At 45.5% G+C, this 21,047-nt stretch overlaps 1 protein-coding gene and 2 non-coding genes across 3 annotated transcripts in view; 1 reads left to right on the top strand and 2 right to left on the bottom strand.

Moving 5' to 3' along the window:
- MDM4 (MDM4 regulator of p53) overlaps positions 1-3,816 on the bottom strand; it is a 38,254-nt gene extending 34,438 nt beyond the window's left edge. Inside the window, exon 1 of the mRNA XM_046682224.1 lies at positions 3,588-3,816. The gene's annotated coding sequence lies outside the window, so the exon portion shown is untranslated. The remainder of the gene's footprint in view (positions 1-3,587) is intronic.
- A 6,522-nt stretch (positions 3,817-10,338) lies between these two features.
- TRNAK-UUU (transfer RNA lysine (anticodon UUU)) lies at positions 10,339-10,411 on the top strand. Its single transcript has one exon. It is a non-coding gene; the product is annotated as a tRNA-Lys (tRNA).
- A 259-nt stretch (positions 10,412-10,670) lies between these two features.
- Positions 10,671-10,743, bottom strand: TRNAK-UUU (transfer RNA lysine (anticodon UUU)). The gene has a single exon. It is a non-coding gene; the product is annotated as a tRNA-Lys (tRNA).
- Between the last annotated feature and the right edge of the window lie 10,304 nt (positions 10,744-21,047).

Below are 21,047 nucleotides of genomic sequence, written 5' to 3'. Positions count from 1 at the left end.
TCATTCATACATCACGTACTTCCTGATGCGAAGCAATAGGAAACGCCCAGTACCTCCTATGAAGTATTCTTGACCAAAAAAAAATCCAAATCTAATCGAGCTTCTAGACCTAACTACCAACAACCTGTTTTCAGGAAAAATGGACGGTAGAGGAATAAGCAAACAAAACTAAAAGCAGGCAGCTAGCCCAATCTAGAATATAAGAAATTCTACGGGACCTCAGGTCAGGGGCAGGGCTGAAGTGCGGAGACTGTTACAAAGACTCAAAAAACATGAACCGAACACATCCTGTGGACCTTGTTCAAGTCCCGATTCAAACAAGTCATCCGTAAAACGTCATTTTTTCCTAAACAATCAGGAAATTTTGAATTCTGTACCAAGTAATAGATAGTATTAAGAAACTGTTAATAGTAATAGAAAGTCACTGTGGTAATAATTTTTTTTAAATTCTGACAAGAGATACATCCTGACGTATTTAAAGGTAAAATGACACATCTATGATATACTTTAAAATATTTCATTAAAAAGGTGGGAAAAATAAAAAAATATAGATTGAATTAAAACAAGAGATTTTAATTACCTTATTGAATGGTACACACCAAATGTGGAAGAAATCACAAAAATTCTGTGTTTATCTACCGTATCTTTTTTTTTAAAGATTTTATTTTTTTTCCTTTTTCTCCCCAAAGCCCCCTGGTACATAGTTGCATATTCTTTGTCGTGGGTCCTTCTAGTTGTGACATGTGGGACGCTGCCTCAGCGTGGTTTGATGATCAGTGCCATGTCTGCGCCCAGGATTCGAACCAACGAAACACTGGACAGCCTGTAGCGGAGCGCGAGAACTTAACCACTCAGCCACGGGGCCAGCCCCTATCTACCGTATCTTGAGAAAACTAGTACTTGTGAAAAATATTCCAGTTACATTAAGAGAGTCAGTATCACTGACCTGTGCTGCTGTGGCTCTCTGGAGATGCGTTTCCTTCTAGCTCACAACAAACCCTAGGGATGAGTATAGACAGCGGAAAAGAATTTGCCTGCTTTTAAATGAATGAGGGAAGAAAGACCTTTTTGCAGTTTTCTTTGCTTGCTTTCAAAAGGATGCTCCCTCAAGAGAGATGCATTTATTGAAAGAGAAGCCAATTCCACCACCTCATTCCAAAATAGAGCAGAACCAGGAACATCCCAGGGCAGGCCGAAACACCCTGGTTTTTCAGGGCATTTGAAGAACAAAGGACTAGCCTAGATGGTCCGTAGAGCTGACTCAGTAGGCACTCCCATTTCCAGAAACTCATCCCTCACTGGGTATGTGTGCCTAAGTGGCCTCCAGCTTACTCTCCATTCCATCTTGGCCCTCTTCTCCAGTCTCCACTTCCAACACTCAACACCCACCAAGACAAATGTGAACTCAGTTTCTTGAATTTGTCCAGCCCTTTACCACTCACCTCTCAAGTTCTTAGTACCGAGTTTTTCAAACTACAAATTGGACTCCAGTTGTCTCAACTCCTCCCCTCCATTAATGAAATAGAACAGAAAAGAAAACCAAAGCGAATAACAAAGGTAAGTTTTCTTCTGTGGAACCTGTTTGTTCTTGATAATAACTAACACTTAAGCACCTTTGTGTCAGGTACTCTTTAAAGCACTTTATATACAATAACTCTTTAATCCTTACAGAGATCCTATGAGGTGGATACAGTATTGTCCTCACTTTCAGAAGAGGGAGCTGGGGCAGAGAGGAAGGTGACTTGCCCAAGATCATGGTCGTAGAGTCCATGTCCTCTGGCAGCAGAGCCAAAGCTCTTAGCCACGACCCCTCCTATTGTGCTGAGTCCCAACATAAATTTTTTTTTACTGGGGGTCATAGTTAAAAAAGTTTGAAAGCCACTGCCTTAGTACCTGTCCTTTCTCCTCTTCTATGCTCTACTTCCTATTTTTGAAAGTTCTTACTCATTCTTCTACCTAGGTCAAAAGTCACCTCCTTGGTCAAGGCTTTTCTGACTCCCCAAGGGAAGCTAATGATACCAGAGCACCTCTACTCAAACACTTACCTAATTGCTTGTGTTTTGTGTGTCCCCTACTGGACTGAAATCATAGAGCAGGAACAGTCTGATTCACTCAGCGATGATGGGAGAGCGGCTCTCATCCCACACAGTCCAAGAGACTCCTACACCTCATCCTCAAATCTCTGCCTTTGAAGATAACTGCGACTTTAAGACTAATTAAAATAACTTCCTGGGGGCTGGCCCCGTGGCCGGGTGGTTAAGCTCGCTGGCTCCGCTGCAGGCGGCCCAGTGTTTTGTCAGTTCGAATCCTGGGCGGGGACACGCCACTGCTCATCAGGCCACGCTGAGGTGGCACCCCACATGCCACAACTAGAAGGACCCACAACTAAGAATATACAACTATGTACCAGGGGGCTTTGGGGAGAAAAAGGAAAAATAAAATCTTTAAAAAAAAATAAAATAAAGTAACTTCCTGTCCTAAGTTGGAACTAATCATTCTTATCAATTCTTTAAGCCCTAAGGACCTCTATTAAACACCGTTGTCTGATTCTCTCTCTACTAGATACATGGGATTAATAAAAACAACTTTTTCCTTGTAAAAAAGAAATTATTGTTCAGACGTCACCCAGGTCTTGCCAGGCCTGCCACACACCTACAAGGTTAAGTGTGTAGCACGAGTGCACTCCAGCACAGTTTGCAAACAAACAAGCCAGGAAACACCCTGAAAATCCATCACTGCCGAACTGGTTAAAGAACTTGTTCAACCCTCCAGGGCAGTACTATGCAAATCCTTAAAACTGTTACAGGTATACTTTAGGAAAGTTGTCCCTAATATTACTGTAAAAACGTACAGCGCAGAACAATACACACAAAATGACCCCACTGCTGCTTAAGGATGTGCTCCTGTGTAGAAAAAGTCAGGAAGGACAAAGGTCAAGCCGCTAGCAGCAGCTGGCCCGAGGAGGGGCGCTCAGGGATGCCGACACTTCTGCATTGCGTGCATTCTTAACAGGCACACACGATTTTGCTTTTTTTTAAAGCTGTGATCCTGACCAGTACTGTGAAACGAAATAACGTGAAATGAATACTTTTACACTAAGTCACCTTCTCCTCCGACGGCTGTACGAGGGAGGGGGCTAACGCTGAACTCAGCCGCAGCCCCTCCGCCTCCTCCCGCCGCCGACACGGCGGGCAGCGGCGGCTCCGGGCGCGGGCCCTCCGCGAGGCTCGAGCAGCGCTCCGCGGCCCGAGCTCCAGGGGCGCCGGGGCCAGCGGGAGCCGCGCGGGCCACACGCACGGCCCAGCCCCGGGCGGCGGCCCCAACCCGCGCCTCCGCGGCGCACGGCGGCCCGGGAAGCCCCTCCCCTCGGACCGGGAGCCACCCCGGCTCCTCCTCCCGCCTCGCCCGCCGCCCGCCCTCCAACGCCGGTCCGCCGCGCCTCGTCAGCCCGACCCCCGACCCCAGCTCTGCGCCCGCGGCCCCGCCGCGCCGCCTCCACGAGCCGCAGGCCCGCCCGACGAGCCTCCCCGCCCCGGCCCCGGCCCCGGCCCCGGTCCCAGCCCCGCGACGACACCCAGGAGCCACACCTCGCGGCCACCGCGTCCGTCGCTCCCCCGCCGGGCGGGGGGAGGGGGCGTCAGGCACAGGCCCTAAGGCCGCGGCAGCATCTTGAAACGGCGAGCAGTGAGGACGCAACTTCCGGCCTCCAACCGCCGCGCTCGGGGCTTCCGGCGAGGCCTCCGGAAACCATAGATGGCCCGCTGGCGGGCTAGAGAGCCGCGGAGGCCGCGCGCCCCTGGCGGTCGAGGCGAGCACGGTGGCGGAGGGCGCCGCGGGGCTGGGGCGGCTGAGAGTCGGGAGGGCTGCGGGAAAAGCCTTTGGGGGTCTTGAGGAGTCTTGTGGTGTTTACAGACGTGCCCTGGGAGGTGAGGGAACAGGGAGGGGAGAAGCCTGACGGCGTGATCAGAGGCCGCCTTCAGCCCCTCGGAAGAGCGGCGCTGACTCGCTCTCAGCGCAGCGGCGGCTGCGGGGGGCCGCGTGCTGGCGTCGTCGCCGCTGGCGGAGATGCGACGGGTGTGTGCGCGAGTCGCTGCGAGCGGCGCGGCGGGCGGTGACGGGTGCGCGGACCCCGAGATGAGCCGATTGGGATGACGCGACCAGGCCGTGTCTAATCTCCCCGCGTCTGACAGCGCCCTGCACGAGCCTCCCGGGCAGGCCGTCTTCCACCGCCGCCCGTGCCAAAGGGCATTACCTCCCCAAGCAACTCATTTCGTTTATTTCGGGATGATTCGAAACGTCAGAGGATTTTCTGACCTGGAATCCGTTCCTTTGCAGTGTCTGTCGGTTTCAGTTCTGCCCTTCGGAGAGGAGCAAGGCTTCCTTCTTTACGATGTGGATACTCTGCAGTGATTGGAGACAGCCATGCCCCATCCCTAACCCGCTCCTCTGTTTTCTTTACGCTAAAAACCCCCTCACGGCCTTCAACCATCCCTTGTTCGACGTGGACTCCAGCCCGCCCTGGTCGCCATCCTCCGAACAAATACGTGTTTGTCCTGTTTGAAGTGTGGCTCCCAGGGCTCGATACAGACCCAAGCGAAACAAAGTGGGGCTGTGACGTCCCTTAATTTGCTCATTGCACCTTGTTCTATTTCTGACATAACCTCCCACGGAGTTGGGAGAGCCGCAGTTATGTAAGTGAACTAAAGAATTAATTCCGTTTTCACAGTTGCTCCCAGGGAGCTTGAAGTCAGCGACCTCTCCTCTCAAAAAAAGTAGAGGCAAGAGGCTTTTTTAGCTGCAGTACTGTCAACTATTTCTCCTCCCTTTCTGTGTGATTAGTTTTATTTTATTTTTTTTTTAATTCCCAAGCAGGAATTTGTTTGTATCTTTTAAGTAGTATCTGGTTAGTTTAGTTTCCTTCCTGCTCTCCTGGACTCTGGACTACTGTCATGCAGTTCAGTTTGTTTAAGATCAACATTTACTTGTTGAGCACCTACTGTGTGGCGAGCACCTACTGTGTGGCAAGCACCAACCTAGAGAATTCCAAAACAGGTGAGCCCGGTAATCTGTCTAGAGGAGGAGGCAGGCTGTCCGCAAGGAGACTGCAGCTAGCCTTGCCAGGAGGGTCAGCAGAGATTAGCACTTGCAGTTTTGCATTTTGCAAAATTTTGATCAACATATTTAATTTGTCTTCACTTAAAGTCTTGATAAATATGTTGAATAGGACATTGTTAAGAATAGAGCTTTTCTCTCGTGGTTGACACTGATTCATGATTAATCATCCAGTGTTGTTTTTAAGCTACCGTGACCCCACCTAATAGCAGGCGACGTCTGGCAGCATTTCTTTGTCCTTTCCCAAGTTCATAAAGCTTCATCAAATGACTTACTATAATGAAAATAAATCATAACTATAGTATTTCTTCTACTGGTCAAGTACTCTTACCAAAAAAGAAAGTGAAATTGTCTTAAGTTCTTGACTGACTCAGTAATCACCACTTCCTTCTCTAAGAACTAGACTCACAAACCATTTATTTAATAAAGAGACAGGAAATCTGGGTGTAGTCTAGCTGTTTCTAGAAACCAGAAAGCTACACAGTTCTTCACTTTGCCAATCTGTAAAACAAAATGGCTGAATCAGATGATTTCTCTAAGGTCCCTGGTAGCTCTAAAGCAATGAGAAGTCAATGTTAGTAGTCTATAGCCTTTCTTAAAAATTACGGTGACCTACTTCAGACGTACAGAAAGGTATAAAGAAGAATGTGGTCTCCTTTTCCCCACCACTCTTCCTACAGAACAACGCTCACACAGAGCACTTCCTTGTAGTCCCCTCTCCAGCACCTCCTCCTCCAACTCCAGAACGGCCCACTCTCCAGAGTTTGCCCTTGCCCTGCATGTCTTTAGCTGTTCAGGATTTATGTGTGCATATATTCCTTAAAAATATTTTATGGTTTTAAAATTTTTATAAATGGCATGAAACTGTATGTATTCCACTGCAGTTTGCATTTTTGTTCATCATTGTGAAATTCAGCAGTGTTAAATCGTGTAGTTATAGTTAATTTTCATTATTGTATAATAATATTGTATAGTAATATACTCCATTGTACATTTGTCTAATAAATTGCTGCATAGTAATTGTGTTAGCTTTTAGGGCTGCCATAACAAAATACCATACATGGGGTGACATAGACACAAATTTATTTCTCACAGTTCTGGAGGCTGGAAGTCCAAGATCAAGGTGTCAGCAGGATGGGTTCTTCTTTTTTTTCTTTTTTTTTTAAAGATTTTGTTTTTTAATTTTTTCCTTTTTCTTCCCGACGCCACCCCCCCCCCCCCCCCCGCCGGTACATAGCTGTATATTCTTAGTTGTGTTGTGGGTCCTTCTAGTCGTGGCATGTAGGATGCCGCCTCAGCGTGGCTCCATGAGCAATGCCATGTCTGCGCCCAGGATTCAAACCGACGAAACACTGGCCCGCCTGCAGCGGAGCACGTGAACTTAACCACTCGGCCACGGGGCCGGTCCCTGGGTGGGTTCTTCTGAGGCCTCTCTCCTTGGCTTGCGGATGGCCACCTTCTTGCTGTGTCCTCACGTGTTTGCCCCTCGGTCTGTGTGAGTTGTCTGTGTCCTAATCTCCTCTTATAAGGACACCAGTCATATTGGATTAGGGCCCACCTATATGACCTCACTTTACCTTAATCACCTCTGTAAAGGGCCTGTCTCCAAATAGAGTCACATTCTGAGATACTGGGGGTTAGAACTTCAACCTACGAATTTGGGGGGGGACATGATTCAGCCCATAACAGTAATGAATGCACTATAGTTTTTTTTATTCATCCTTTGATAAATATTTAGGTGTTTCCAATTGTTTACTGTTACAAAACAGTCTTGTACTTACTTGTCCCCGTGTGTACTTTAGGAGTAAAATTATTGGGTCATGCACACATTGTCAACTCTTTTAGACCAGGACAAAGTGCTCTCCAAAGTGATGTGGAAGTCTAAACTCCTGGTAAGGAGTGTGTAAGAATTCTCTTGCCCAACGTCTCTGCCAATCCTTGGTATTGTCAGGTTATTAACAAAACAATCTGATAGATGTGAAATCATTTCTCATGGTAGTTTGCTTTATATGTCCATGATTATTAGTAAGGTTGAACATTTTTTCATATTTGTTGACTGTGGTTACTCATCTATGCATTGCGTGCTCATATCTTTCACCCATTTTTCTATTTGTCTTTTTCTTGTTGATTTGTAGTTCTCTATGTAATCTGGGTCTTACTCATTCTTGATTATATGTATTACAAATAACATCTTCAAATCATTTTTACTCTTTGAAATGTTTTCACTCTTTGAATGTTTTCACTTTTGAATGTTGTTTTTTGATGAACAGAGGTTTTTTCAATGAAGTCAAATTTATTATTTTCCTTTATGATTCACTTCTTTTTTATATATATATTATTTAAGAGAGTGTCGTCTTTGGGTCGTAAAGATACTTTCGTATATTTTCTTCTAAAACTTCTGAAGGTTTGCTTTTCACGTTTAGGCCTTTAACTTATTTGGAATTGACTGTTGTGCATGTTGTAACATAGAGATCCAATTTTATTTTTTCAATTTGAATAATAAATGTATGGCTCTGTTACTGAATCTGTAAACTGAATGTGAGTCTATAGTCTCTTAAATTAGTCTTTCCTTCCCATTTAACATAATGATTAAAGGTTTTGTAGAAGAGGTATCATTTGAGGGGGGCCTTGCAAAGTGAATAAGATTTCAAGAGGCAGAGTTGGGAGAAGTCATTTGAAGAAACATGGCATAAATAGTGAGGGGAAGAGAGGGATGAAGAATTAGAAGGCGCAGTCTGAATACTGAGAAGAATCCACTTTGAGTGAAGTATTGGTTACTGTGCAGAAGATTGGCATTGTGCTGAATCATACTGTCCAGTACAATAGCCACCAGCCGCATGTGCTTTGAAATATGGCTAGTCCAAGTTGAGATGTGCTATAAGTAAAATACACATTAGATTTCAAAGACTTAGTAGGAAAATAACAATGTAAAATATTAATAATATTTTATAGTGATTACATATCAAAATTATAATATTTTAGATGGATTGAATACAATATATTAAAAATTAATTTCATATGTTTCCCTTTACTTTTTTTAATGTGGCTACTAGGAAAGTTTAAATTACGTACGTGGTTTGCATTATATTTCTACTAAATGTCACTGGTATGGAATGCTAACAAAATAGGTTGGGGCCAGATTGTGGAGGATTTTGAATGCTGCTATGAAAAGTTCCATGTGTTATTCAACAGTAGGGAAGAGTCAAAGGGTTTTGAGCAACGACAAGGCAGTCTAATGCTTATGTGATGACTCGGCACCCCATCTGCACACAGCCAAATTTAGAAACCATTCTCCACCAGCTACGCTGGATGATGAGCTCTGGTGCTGTGACTCTTCCAGAGAATACTTAACATGGTAATCCTTGTTGTAACATGAATGTTGTAACAATGTAACATGAATGAAACAGATCTAATGTGTGCTCTTTTGAGTGGGCAAGTGGAACATTAATGAGCCAAGCTTTTAAAAGTTCTCCATTATTTAAGGGATAAAGTTATTCTTTTTGTCCGGAATTAACCCACTGTTGTCAGCTTTCAAAGTTCTCTTACATCCCCCTCCACTCCAGTCAAATACTTTAACCCTTATAGACAGCATGGCAATTATAGTTAACAATACTGTATTGCATGTTTGAAAGCTGCTAAGAGAGTAAATCTTGAAAGTTCTCATCACAAGAAAAAAAAGTTTTTTGCAACTATATATGGTGATGGATGTTAATTAGACTTATTGTGGTGATCATTTTGCAATGTATGCAAATATTGAATCATTATGTTGTGTACCTTAAACTAGTATAATGTTATATGTCAATTATATCTCAATTTTTTAAAATTATTTAAGAAATATGTTAAGTGTTTGCTGAAGGGTGGATAGAGTCCGAGAATGATAGAAAGAGCAGCATCCATAGAGTCTGTTCTTGTTACATGTTTGCCAGTAAGTCTATGTGACTTCATGAATGCTCATTAGTATCAGACACTGTTCTAAACAATTTATATAAACTATCTTATTTGATTCTCACAATCATGCTATTGTCCTGAGACACAGAGAGGTAACTTGCTCAAGATCACACAGTGGTAGGAAGGGTTCAAATAGGGGCACCTAATTTCAGAACACAAGTTTTGTGTAAAAGCATTCATCCTTTCAGTTTTTCAATGTATGTATATGCATTCTTTAAAAAAAAATTGATTTGAAATATTTCCTAACAACACTTTACAATTTTTCCCAAGTTGTATTCTTCTATAACATGATTATTAATGGCTGCATAACACTCCATAATAAGGCTGTACCATAATTTATATAGCCATTTATGTCATTTCCAATTTTTTCCAATTAAAATGCTGGCAATCTCTCCTATAATCAGGTCCTTTTGTACAAACCTGATTATTTCTTTAGGACAAGTTCCTGAAAGTGGAATTGCTGGACCAGAGCAATCACTCCTAAAGCAGCTGGAATTAAGCAGATGGAATTAAGGGAAAGCAACATCAGCTAACAAAAACCCTTTAATGTCCCACTCAAAGCCCCACTGTGGGTAATTCTCAAAGCCAGTCCCATAGCAGAGGGCAGTGCTCAAATTACTGATAGCTGTGGAAGAGCCTCTAACGCTAAGATCTCCAAGATCGCTCTGCTAGCGTGTTCTGCTTTCCTGTCTCTCTGGCTAAGAGGGCTTCTGCCCCCAAGTTCACTGCTCATAACCTCCTCCAGGGTTTGCATCGCTTAAAATTACCTGGAAGCCTTCAAGGGACCTGCAGGACGATCTCACTCTCTGCAGGATCCTTTCTCCCACTTTATACTACACAGTTCAACCAATAGCTTCAGAACAGCGTATTCGTAGTCTTTCTTAAAAAGACTCGTTTTTTGGTTTTTTTTTAATGTTGTCGGGTAGGTTTTCGAACTAATATCCACCCTATTATTGATAGTATAATACACCTGATGTCACCACACAGCTTCAAAACTGATATACCTGCCCATTGTCTTAATCCTGGACCTATTAGATTACGAATCAAAGAAGCCTACCTAATAATGGTTATTGGGCACGTAAATATCTAGCAATTCTGAATTAGCTAGTAATGCTGTTGAAACGTGCATGATTTAGGTCTTCTGGTTTTATTCGGTGCATAAATCCCAAGCTTTCTTGGGTTTAAAACAATTTCAAGAAGTGCTGGTAGAAGGAAGTGATTACACAAAGTTCCTCATTCTTATGTAAGGGATTGTAGCAAAGCACATCTGTTGTGTGAGCCCGGATAGCTCAGTCGGTAGAGCATCAGACTTTTAATCTGAGGGTCCAGGGTTCAAGTCCCTGTTCGGGCGATGCCTTTTGTTTTTTTCCCCCCAGTTATTAGCAATTTGAAAAAAGAAATTCTTTCCTCTGGGAAACCACCACGCAAGACATCTACACTGCCGAGAAATTCACTGATATTGAATAGTCACTTTTTCTTCTTCCCCGAGAACATGGTTATCTAGCATATTCTGAAATGGATGAAAAAGTAAATGACTTCGATCTAGTATCCATATATATTTGAACACTGGGATTTTTATCTGATAAACTTAGTAAGGCAAAAGCCACATTCGCCCGAACAGGGACTTGAACCCTGGACCCTCAGATTAAAAGTCTGATGCTCTACCGACTGAGCTATCCGGGCTCCTTTGGCAAGGCCTCCTCTTTCTCTTTACTTGATATAATTCTAATAAATTACTTCTCTAGTAACAAATCTAGATCTTAATTAGATTTAAAGTATTTTTTTCTGTAAGATAAAGAAAAACAAACGTTCATTTTTCTCTCCATTTACTTAAGACGTGTTCAAGTTTTCATATTTCATGTCTGATAAATTGCTAGTAGATATTGGCTAAACCCTCTAAAACTGGTTGGTAGTAAATTACAGAAAAATGGGCAACCAATATGAATATCAAAAATTCAGACATAGAGTTGCAACCTCTTTTTATTACAATTCTTCTGTCTTCCATCTATCGCTTCCCTGATAGAACCTCTTAATTTGTCATTCTACTGAACCAGATTACAGTATCTTCCCCTTTAATGAAAACAACGTTTCCATTCACTAGATGATGTAGCTGTTACATAAGCATTCCTTAGCATAAATGAAGCAAAGACACGTTTGATTCATCAATAGAGGAGCTGATACAGAAAAACAGAAGCGACCATGGAAAGGTGGGTCCAAATTTAGATTGAGAGAAAGGGAGCTTAGACCTTTAAGTTAGATTTTGATTGAATTTTTGCCATTCCCCCTCTTCCAGGCAAATTGCAGTTTTCAAGTCAGACTCATAAGATGAATCCTTCGAGAAAGCAGTATCAGTGTGCATCAGTGGGAGCTACGTGGAGGACTAAGAATAAAAATCTCTGGATCAGCCTAGTTGTTCCTAAAAGCAGTCTCGTCAACCCTGAGGCATAGGGTGTGGAACACAGGATTATGAAATTTCAAAGATCGATAAGGGAATTCACTTTTGTTTCTGGGAACTTGAGGCTTCTGAACACAAAGAACAACAAAGTAGCTCAGCCTCAGTCCGAGGAATTTCTTTCCTACAATTGTCTGATTCTTTTAGAACAAAGACCAACAAATCGTGTGATCCTAAACAGGCCTGCGTTTCCACCTCTACAAAACGAGGGAAATTGATCAGACGACCTGCAAGATACCTCCTAAGTCTTAAATTTTACCATTCTATTACTTTTCCCACTCTGAATAAGATTAGAAGGAACAGGGTCAAAATGCAACAGGAAGCAATGATTTAATCGAACAGACACTCGTTGGTCGTCTATTATTGGCTTAGGTTCTGTGCTAGCTCTAGAGTCGGGCATATGTGGGACATGGTGTCTGCTCACAGCCCAGGAAAGAAGGTGCATGTGAAAGCAAACAACTTTAACAAAGGACTACATGCAGGAATAAGAATTCAAGTGCAAGAGTGGCGGGAGACGAGAACTGACCAAAAAGGCAGGGGTTATAACATGACGGCAATGGCCCTTGAATTTTCAGCAAGGAAAACGTGTGATCAGAGTTGAGCTTAAACAAGTAACAGTCCAAGGTGTACAGAGGAAATTGTGATGAGCCAGCTAGACATTCATTTATTTATTCAGACACTTCTTGAGTACCCACTGTGTTAGATAAGGAAAAACTTCTTGCCCTGATTTTACGGATGAGACGTGGAAAATGTATTATATTTAACTTTTTTTTTTAAGGAAGGGAAACGGTGTCTGCCCAGGCTCTCTAAAGGGGCAAGAATAAAGGAGTCTTCCAGTTTTTTTTCCTGCCCAATGGTTTTGTTACATCATATTCCCTTTCCTTCAGGATAATAAACCAGCTGTTTAAAGTTAAATAGACCGAATGGGATTAACTCATCCAGGTGCTTATTGAGAACCGACTATTTCCACACCAGTGAGTTAGGCACAGTGGGAGGGAAACTGGTAAGTCTGGAAGGAAAGTGGGGGGTGCAAGTGTGTCTGGGGGATGGTGAATAAACTAATCTGACTGGAGTAGACGGAGGCAGAGAGAGGAGGTGTCAGACTGGAGACAGCTGACAGGTTAATTTCAGGCTAGGGAGAATAATTCTATCATACAGGCAATGGCAAAGTTTGAAAGTTGAGTTGAAAGTTTGGCTTGTTAACATCGCAAAGTCCCACCTGCGGCAGCATGAGCTGGCCCTGCTTTTTCTATGCTGCGGTACAAACACCGTCAGCGTGCGATCTTGTGCCTCCTTTAGCAGGAAATCTTCTCAGAGGGCTTCTCCAAGCCTCTCACTTCACATAGACTGTTGAACTTAATTCTCCCAGGAGAGGGCAGTCTAAACCCACAGATTCTAACCTTGGCGACCACCCCTCCTAGTTCTTAAACTTAATTTCAGCCACTAATTTTTAAAGGGATGCTTTTTACCCCCTACTCACCAGATTCACCTGTCTTTGAAAATCACCATCAGTTCTGTATCAGAGCTTGGAAAAGTTGTGGCGCATGAAAGTTCTTGCAGGTGCCACACCTTCTTGCCCACTCAGAGGCCCCATTTGTTACCTGGACCCTGACACGGTATTCTTCCAGATGGCAAGCCCTGGCTTAAATGGTTGCACCCTGGAGTGGTAACTATGTTTTCATTGGGACTTGGGGGCACCTACTTGGATGGTGAGGTCTTGTCTTCCTCATCCTGAGAGTCCTGCGTATCTAGCACAGGAATAGTTGTGAGTTGAATGTAATTGTATTGAAGAGCCAGAAAGCACATCTCCAATGGTGGAATTTTAGGCCAGTGGGAACGGTTTAATTTCGAGAGGCTTTCCCAGGGCTTCCCAAACCAATGCCAAATGTAGCTGGCTGCTCAGAGACCCAGTCGTCCATCGTCACTGTATAGAGTCTTTGCGAGTTGACACTTTACAAGGTACTGGGAAGATGCATGGTACTGAGAAGTTGGTTTGTTTTTTGTTTTTGTTCTTTTTAAAGATTGGCACCTGAGCTAACAACCATTGTGATTTTTTTTTAATCTGCTTTTTCTCCCCAAATCCCCCAGTACATATTTTAGTTGTGGGTCCTTCTAGTTGTGGCATGTGGGACGCCGCCTCAGCGTGGCCTGACGAGTGGTGCCATGTCTGCGCCCAGGATCCGAACCAGCGAAACCCTGGGCCGCTGAAGCAGAGCGCGTGAATTTAAGCACTCGGCCCCGGGGCCGGCCCCACCTTTTTCAATTTTAGCTTGAATTTTTTTTTTTTACAGATTAGCCCGAGTCCTGAGAGAACCCAGCACAGGTAAACAGACTCTATCTCCTTCTCCTCCCACTCATTTCAACCAGTTGCTCCCTGACTGGTAACCTCATTCTTGCTCTTACCATTGAAATCCGAAATTCTCAAGCCCTCCGTTGTCTAGCCTGGTCACTCTCTCTCTTCCTGTAAACTAAACTCAGGTCTTCCTCCACTCACTCATTCACCAAATATTTACTGAGTGCCAGCTTTGGATCAGGCAATGAATTAGGCCCAGAAATTCAAAGATAAACCCAACAGAGATTTCCTTGTCCTTACAGAACTTACCTCTAGTGCTGGGGTTCAGGGCAAGCTCCCCCAAGACGCACCACTTTGGTATGCTGATTATTTCGAGCTGAAGACAATAAATGCTCAGAAGACTCAGGAAGAACATTTGACCTTCTCCTAAGCTGCCTAAAAGAATTTAATATAGGGGCTGGCCCCGTGGCTGAGTGGTTAAGTTTGCGGGCTCCGCTTCAGGCAGCCCAGTGTTTCATTGTTTTGAATCCCGGGCGCGGACGTGGCATTGCTCATTGAACCATGCTGAGGTGGCATCCCACATGCCACAACTAGAAGGACCCACAACGAGAATATACAACTATGTACCGGGGGGCTGTGTACCGGGGGGCTGTGGGGAGAAAAAGGAAAAAAAGTAAAATCTTTAAAAAGAAAAAAGAATTTAATATAGAAGGCCTGTTCCAGGAAGGAGCTGACATCATAAGCTAGCTATCATATAACGTAAGACAAGTGTGATAGAAAGGCACCAAGCAGCCCATTTTGGGCCCAGCGAAACTTGTTTAACAAACATTTGCATTTCCAACTCCATGTGAGCTGCCTTCCTCCCCTCTGAAATCCCAAACCACTACCCCCAACAACCCCCTTTGCCTTTAGCTGAAGATGATACTTACGGTAGCAGCTTTGGCCAGATGGCCAAGTTGCTCAGTCTTCCTGGGTTTCTCGCAGGTATACGTGTTATTAAACTTTGTCTGATTTTCTCCTGCTAACCTGCCTTTTTAATTATCTGACCAGCCGTAAGCACCTCAGGGAGACGCGGGGAGGAATTCTCCCTCTTCCCCTATATTGGTTACCCTCCTCTTCCGTCCCCTCCCCAATTCTGAAAAAAGCAAACCAGCCTTACAACACAGTGAGGAGTGTTACAACTGAGGCAGCTGTCAGGTGTGTCTAGACGTGCTAAGGAGCAGCTCTGGGGGAGCCTCCTGGAAGACTAGTTGTGGGGTGTACTAGTTTGCTATTGCTGCTGTAACAAATTGCCACAAGCTCACTGTCTTACGGTTCTGTAGGTCAGAAGCCCAGCATCGGTCCCACGGGCTAAAATCGAGGTGTCAGCAGGGCTGTGTTCCTTTCTGGAGGCTCGAGGGCAGACCTGCCTCCTTTTCTGGTTTCTAGAAGCGATTCATATTCCTTGCCTCTGGGCCTCCATCCTCCAGCTTTAAAGCCAGCGATGTTGTATCCCTTTTGCCATTCTTCCACCATCACCTCTCCCTCCGGCTTCAGCTCAGAAGGGTGTTCTGCCTTTAAGGACCCATATGATTAGATTCGGCTCATTTGGATAATCCAGGATCATCTCCCCATCTCAAGGGCCTTAACTTAATTATATATCCACAATACTTTTGCCACAACAAGACAACATATTCACAGGTTCCAGGGGTTGGGAAGCAGACATTTCCTCCCTTGGGAAGCCATCGTTCTGTGTACCACATAGAAAGGCAGCCACGGGGCTGGCCCCGTGGCCAAGTGGTTAAGTTCGTGCGCTCCGCTGCAGGCGGCCCAGTGTTTCATTGGTTCGAATCCTGGGCGTGGACATGGCGCTGCTCATCAAACCACGCTGAGGCAGCGTCCCACATGCCACAACTAGAAGGACCCACAACGAAGAACATACAACTATGTACCGGGGGGCTTTGGGGAGAAAAAGGAAAAAAACAAAATCTTAAAAAAAAAAAAAGGCAGCCACATAAAGGGAAGGGCATAGAGGTGGGAGCTGGGGGCGGGAGGCCCTTTACAGGCAGTGGGGAAAGCTTATAGAAAGGCCCCCAGGGGGGAAGAGCGTGTATTCTAGGAATCGCAGGGAGTCCAGCAAGACCAAAGCATGGAGTTTTCATTGGAATGTGGAGGGAGTTACTCATTTGACCCACATTTATTGAAGGCCTACTCCATGGCAGGCGCTCTTCTGAGGACACAAGGATAGCAAGACAAGGTCCCTGTCCCCTGAGGCTAGAGTAGAAAGCAAGGGCCAGACTGAGAGAGGTCTTGTAGACTTTCTTAATGAGTTTGAACTTTAAGAGCTGTATGGAGCCAACCATTCATTCATTTGACAAAATTTTATTGAGCGCATGCCGTGTGCCAGGCACTGTTCTAGGCTCTGGGAATACAGAAGTTTAAAAACCAAAATAATGGGGCTGGCCAGGTGGCACAGTGGTTAAGTTCCCACATTCTGCTTCTCGGCAGCCCAGGGTTCGCTGGTTCAGATCCCGAGTGCAGACATGGCACTGCTTGGCAAAAGCCATGATGTGGTAGGCGTCCCACGTATAAAATAGAGAAAGATGGGCATGGATGTTAGCTCAGCACCAGTCTTCCTCAGCAAAAAGAGGAAGATTGGCAGTCGTTAGCTCAGGGCTAATATTCCTCAAAAATAAAAGCCAAAGTAAAAAATCCCTGCTCTCAAGCCCACTGGCAAAGTGGTTAAGTTCATGTGCTCTGCTTCAGTGGCCTGGGGTTCACCAGTTTGGATCCTGGGCACGGACCTACACACTACTCATCAAGCCATGCTGTGGAGGCATCCCACATACAAAATAGAGGAAGATTGTCATGGATGTTAGCTCAGGGCCACTCTTCCTCAAACAAAAAAAAAAAAGAGGAAGACTGACAACAGGTGTTGGCTCAGAGCCAATCTTCCTCACCAAAAAACAAACAAAAAAAATCCCTCTTCTCATGGAGTTTACATGCTGGCCAATTTTAAGCAAGGGAAGCAGACGTTTGCTTTGGAAAGAACACTCTGGCCAGGGGAGCAAGGGGACGGGTAGCCCGGTGCCTTGGGTCTGCTATCTTCCAGACTCACAGCCTTGCTCAGGCTTCACAGCCCTCCTTGGGCACCACCTCTTTAGTCGGGAGCCCTCTTCCCCTTTATCCTTCAACTGCACCCGTCCTGCACCCCCAACCTGATTAACCTTCTACACCTGGGCTTCCATTGTTGCCCCTACGTGTGAGAACATCCGATCCCAGCTGGATCCTCGACTGTGCTACATTTCCATTTCTCTAAGAAGCCACCACTCTCATTTCTTCCAGTGGATACTTTAAGCTTAACCATTTTCCGTAAGTCCTCAACCCCATCTTGACCCCTTCTCTCTCAAGAGATCGCTTAGAGACTGTCAGGTACCAACCAGTTCTCTCAACTTCTAACCTCTAGGTTACCAATCTACAAAAGCATCTGCTTGCGTGCCCTTCCTCTCAAAGACATCCCAGCCAACCCCAGCCCCATATGCCTGGATCCACCTCTCGGGGACATTTTCTTTAACCCTCTCTCTCTCCTTGGTCTTCCCCCTCAGCATATGAGCATGTTTAAGCCTTGCCGTCTGAAAAAGAAAAAATCTAACAACATTCTTCCCCTTGATCCTGCCTTCCCCCAATCCACTGCCTTATATTTCTCTTTCCCATTAATTGCCAAACTTCTAGAAAGAGAGGTCTACAGTCATGTGTCTCTTTTACTCCTTAGCCCACTAGAGCCTAGTTTACCCATGACTGTTCTCACACCATGGATACCGGAGACTTTCTCTCTTTTTTTGAGGAAGATTAGCCCTGAGCTAACATCGGCCGCCAATCCTCCTCTTTTTGCTGAGGAAGACTGGCCCTGAGCTAACATCCGTGCCCGTCTTCCTCTACTTTACATGTGGGACGCCTGCCACAGCATGGCTTGATAAGTGGGGCCATGTCCGCATCCGGGATCCAAACTGGCAAGCGCCAGGCCACCAAAGCAGAATGTGCACACTTAACTGCTGCCCCACCAGGCCGGCCCCCCAGGGACTTTCTTGTCAATCCAAAGGACACGTTCAGCCCTGCCTTCCTGGATGTCCGTGCTACACTTGTGTTAGCCCAATACCCTTTCCCAACACTCTCTCCCACCCTCCTTTCGGACACTCTATGGTTTCAGTTTTTCTATCAGTTTGGTTGTTTCCTCTGGATTTCTTTGGCTGGCCTCTTCTTTCCTCTATACGCCCATACATGCACATAACTTCATTGACCACCTATAACCTGAAGGGTCTAAAATTGATGTCATTCGTCCATACCTCTACTTTGCGTTTAGTTTCATAAATCCACTGTCTACTAAACATCCTCACCACAGCCACTTCAAACCCAACATGTCCAAAATGAAGCTCATGGTTGCTCCCCGAACACCTGAGGCCTGTTTTACTTACTATTGTCCCTCAATTATGAATGGCACCACCTGCCACTGATTCTGAAGGCATCAAGTGGGCAGCAATTCTAGATCCCTCTCCCTTCCCAATTCTTTGCATTCAATACATTAGCAAACATTATCCATCTGACTCCTGAACCACCTCTCGGATCTGTCCTTTCCTTTTCACGCCCACTGCCCAGCCCTGGCCCAGTGTGGAGAGCCCCTATCTTGCCCTCCGGATGTCGCCTTGGCCTCCTTGTTGAGCTCCCAGCCTGTACTCCTAGGCTGTATTAGCTCCTGGCAGGAAGCAAATGGCGCACTCCAATTAGAGGATTAATTTGAGAAAAGTTTAAAAAAATAAAGTGACAATTTAGAAAGGGTTGGCAGGGTATAGGAAAACCAGAAGGAATGGTGTGCAATACACTGGGGCCAGTAGGAAAGTGAGTTTCCACCCCCAAGGCCTGAAAAGTCAAAGGAAGAGAGTGGTTATCTGAATTAAAAGAGAAGGAGAGGGGCCAGCCTGGTGGCACAGCTGTTAAGTTCTCACGTTCTGCTTCGGCGGCCAAGGGTACACCAGTTCGGATCCCGGGTGCGGGCGGACATGGCTCCACTTATCAAGCCATGCTGTGGCAGGCGTCCCACATGTAAAGTAGAGGAGGATGGGTGGCAGATGTTAGCTCAGGGCTAATCTTCCCCCCTGCCAGAAAAAAAAAAAAAGGAGGAGAGAGAGAGAGGGATAGGGAACCAGCTGGAGGGAGCTGTCATCTCTGGTTGAGGGTGGCAGCCAGCCCACAGTGACCCCAAAGAGAGGGATCCTGAGGAATAATATCCAGACCTCCTTCCTCCCAATTTCCTGCCATGGCTCCCCATTGGCCAACCCCTACTAGGAAGCCAGAGGGCGGAAAATGGATCTGGAGGGGCAAGTGGAAGCTGTGCAGTGATCTTCAAACCCTTCTATGTAATATGCCAGAAAGTGTTTTCTGATCACATCACTCCCAGCTCCTCTTGTCTACCCCCGGGGGTTTACTTTCACCAACAGGACAAAATCTAAACTTTTTTGGCATGCCCTGGTTTCTCTTATAACACAAATTTTTCTCCCTACCAAGATGCACTTTATAGCCTTTGACATGATCCTCAATCCAGGGACCCAGGCCTGCTCCTGTAAGCTCTGCAGGCCAGGCTTGTCACTCCAGCAAGACTGAACAACTACGGCCCTGTGCTCTCCTGTTCTCTCAGGCTTCTGAGTTCAGCCTGATGACAGGCACAGAGTAAGCTGTCATACACATTTGTATCGTGAACAAGGTGGTGAATGAGTGAGTGAAGGATGCACGCTTTCACCCGCTGTGGCTCTGGAGGGTCAGGAATAGGACCATCTATACATTATGATATATGATGTACATTACGATATATGAGCAAGTTGTCCACAGTTATCAAAATGATTCACTTATATTCTCTCATTTGATTCTCACACAGCCCTGAGTGGTAAGTGAAGCTGATGTTATTACAGATGCTGAGAGGGTGAAGTGGACTACCCAAGGTCACATTGCCAGGGCAGAGAGAAGAAACAAACCTCTGTCCTCCCTCTCACCGCGTCTCCTCCCACTGTCTTACCAGGGTTGCCTACAGTTAAGGGTCCCTTGTATTTATCCAGATTTCGTTTAATATGAGAACAAAAGTATATCCCGAGAAATCTTACTGAACTGTGAACTCGCTTTTTCTATTGCTTTCTCCCCTACGTAGCACTTCCTCTGGTTATTCAAGTTGCCTTCCCAATAATAAATAGTAATCATCTTACTGAGCGTCTTTTCCAATTCCACAGTTCTATGAATCTAAGAACTCTGTTCTGGGTTGTTGCAGAGTTTCATAGTAATGAAGAAATTTTAAAAAGGCCTTTATCATTTAAAAAGGCCTTTCTGACACTTGTGTCTTTTTTTTTTTTTTTTAACTCTAGTAAACCCAAAACAGACTGGAATAGTGGCATTTTAACAAAGATTTCCTCTACACCAGGAAAGGAGAAGGTTGGCAGATGTTTCCACGGGAGCCCTGGCTGGGGGTCCTGAGCATCTGAGGGCAGCTGGGAGTCTTGAGACCCTGGATACCTGAAGGGGACTGCGGAGAAGGGGGGCTGAGAACCAGGTGCTGATCTTCAGTCAGTCAGGAAAAACAGACGGAGGGCCCCGGGGGAGGACAAGGTTCACGTACTCTGAGATCAGAGATCATGGCTATTATGTAAACCAAATGCAAATGAGGAGCTGGGCAACTCTGGGTTTCTTTTGGGTGGAGCTTGCAGGAAAAATTCTCCTGGAGAACACTGCTCAAAGAAAGGTACTTAGAGTCAAAATTTTAAATATACTGTATGAAAGAGGAGTTTTTTTCCTTGCCTTACATGGGTTGGAAGACCCTCTACCTCCCCTTCCCCTCAGGTTGTCGATTGCTATTCTCTGGGGCTCAGGTCAGACGAAAAAAGGAGGCTGAGCACGCCAAGACAGCCCCCCACCCCCCACCTCCGCCCTCAAGGAAGGGGCTCTTTCCGGCACCGTAATCGTAGCGAAGGGGGAAATTCCTCAGACTGATAACTGGACCTCAAAACTGTCATTTCCAGCCGGATGATTTAGCATTCATCTGACAGAGCAGGCAAAAGTAACGACCATCTGCAAAACCCCTCACCCAAGTGGGAAGTGGAAACCTTGCCTCTTGGGTTCCAAAGCACAACTTGCCGCCCGCGCGTTGCTCTTCCCCCGTGCACTGGCGGGAGGGCCGGGAGCGAGGGTGGCGAAGGAGGGGAGAGGGGAGGGAAGATAGGGAGGGAG

The sequence above is a fragment of the Equus quagga genome, chromosome 13 (assembly GCF_021613505.1).
Source record: "Equus quagga isolate Etosha38 chromosome 13, UCLA_HA_Equagga_1.0, whole genome shotgun sequence".
Taxonomy (NCBI): Eukaryota; Metazoa; Chordata; class Mammalia; order Perissodactyla; family Equidae; genus Equus; species Equus quagga.
Note: the sequence above shows the minus strand (reverse complement) of the source record. Positions and strands in the feature narration are given on the sequence as shown.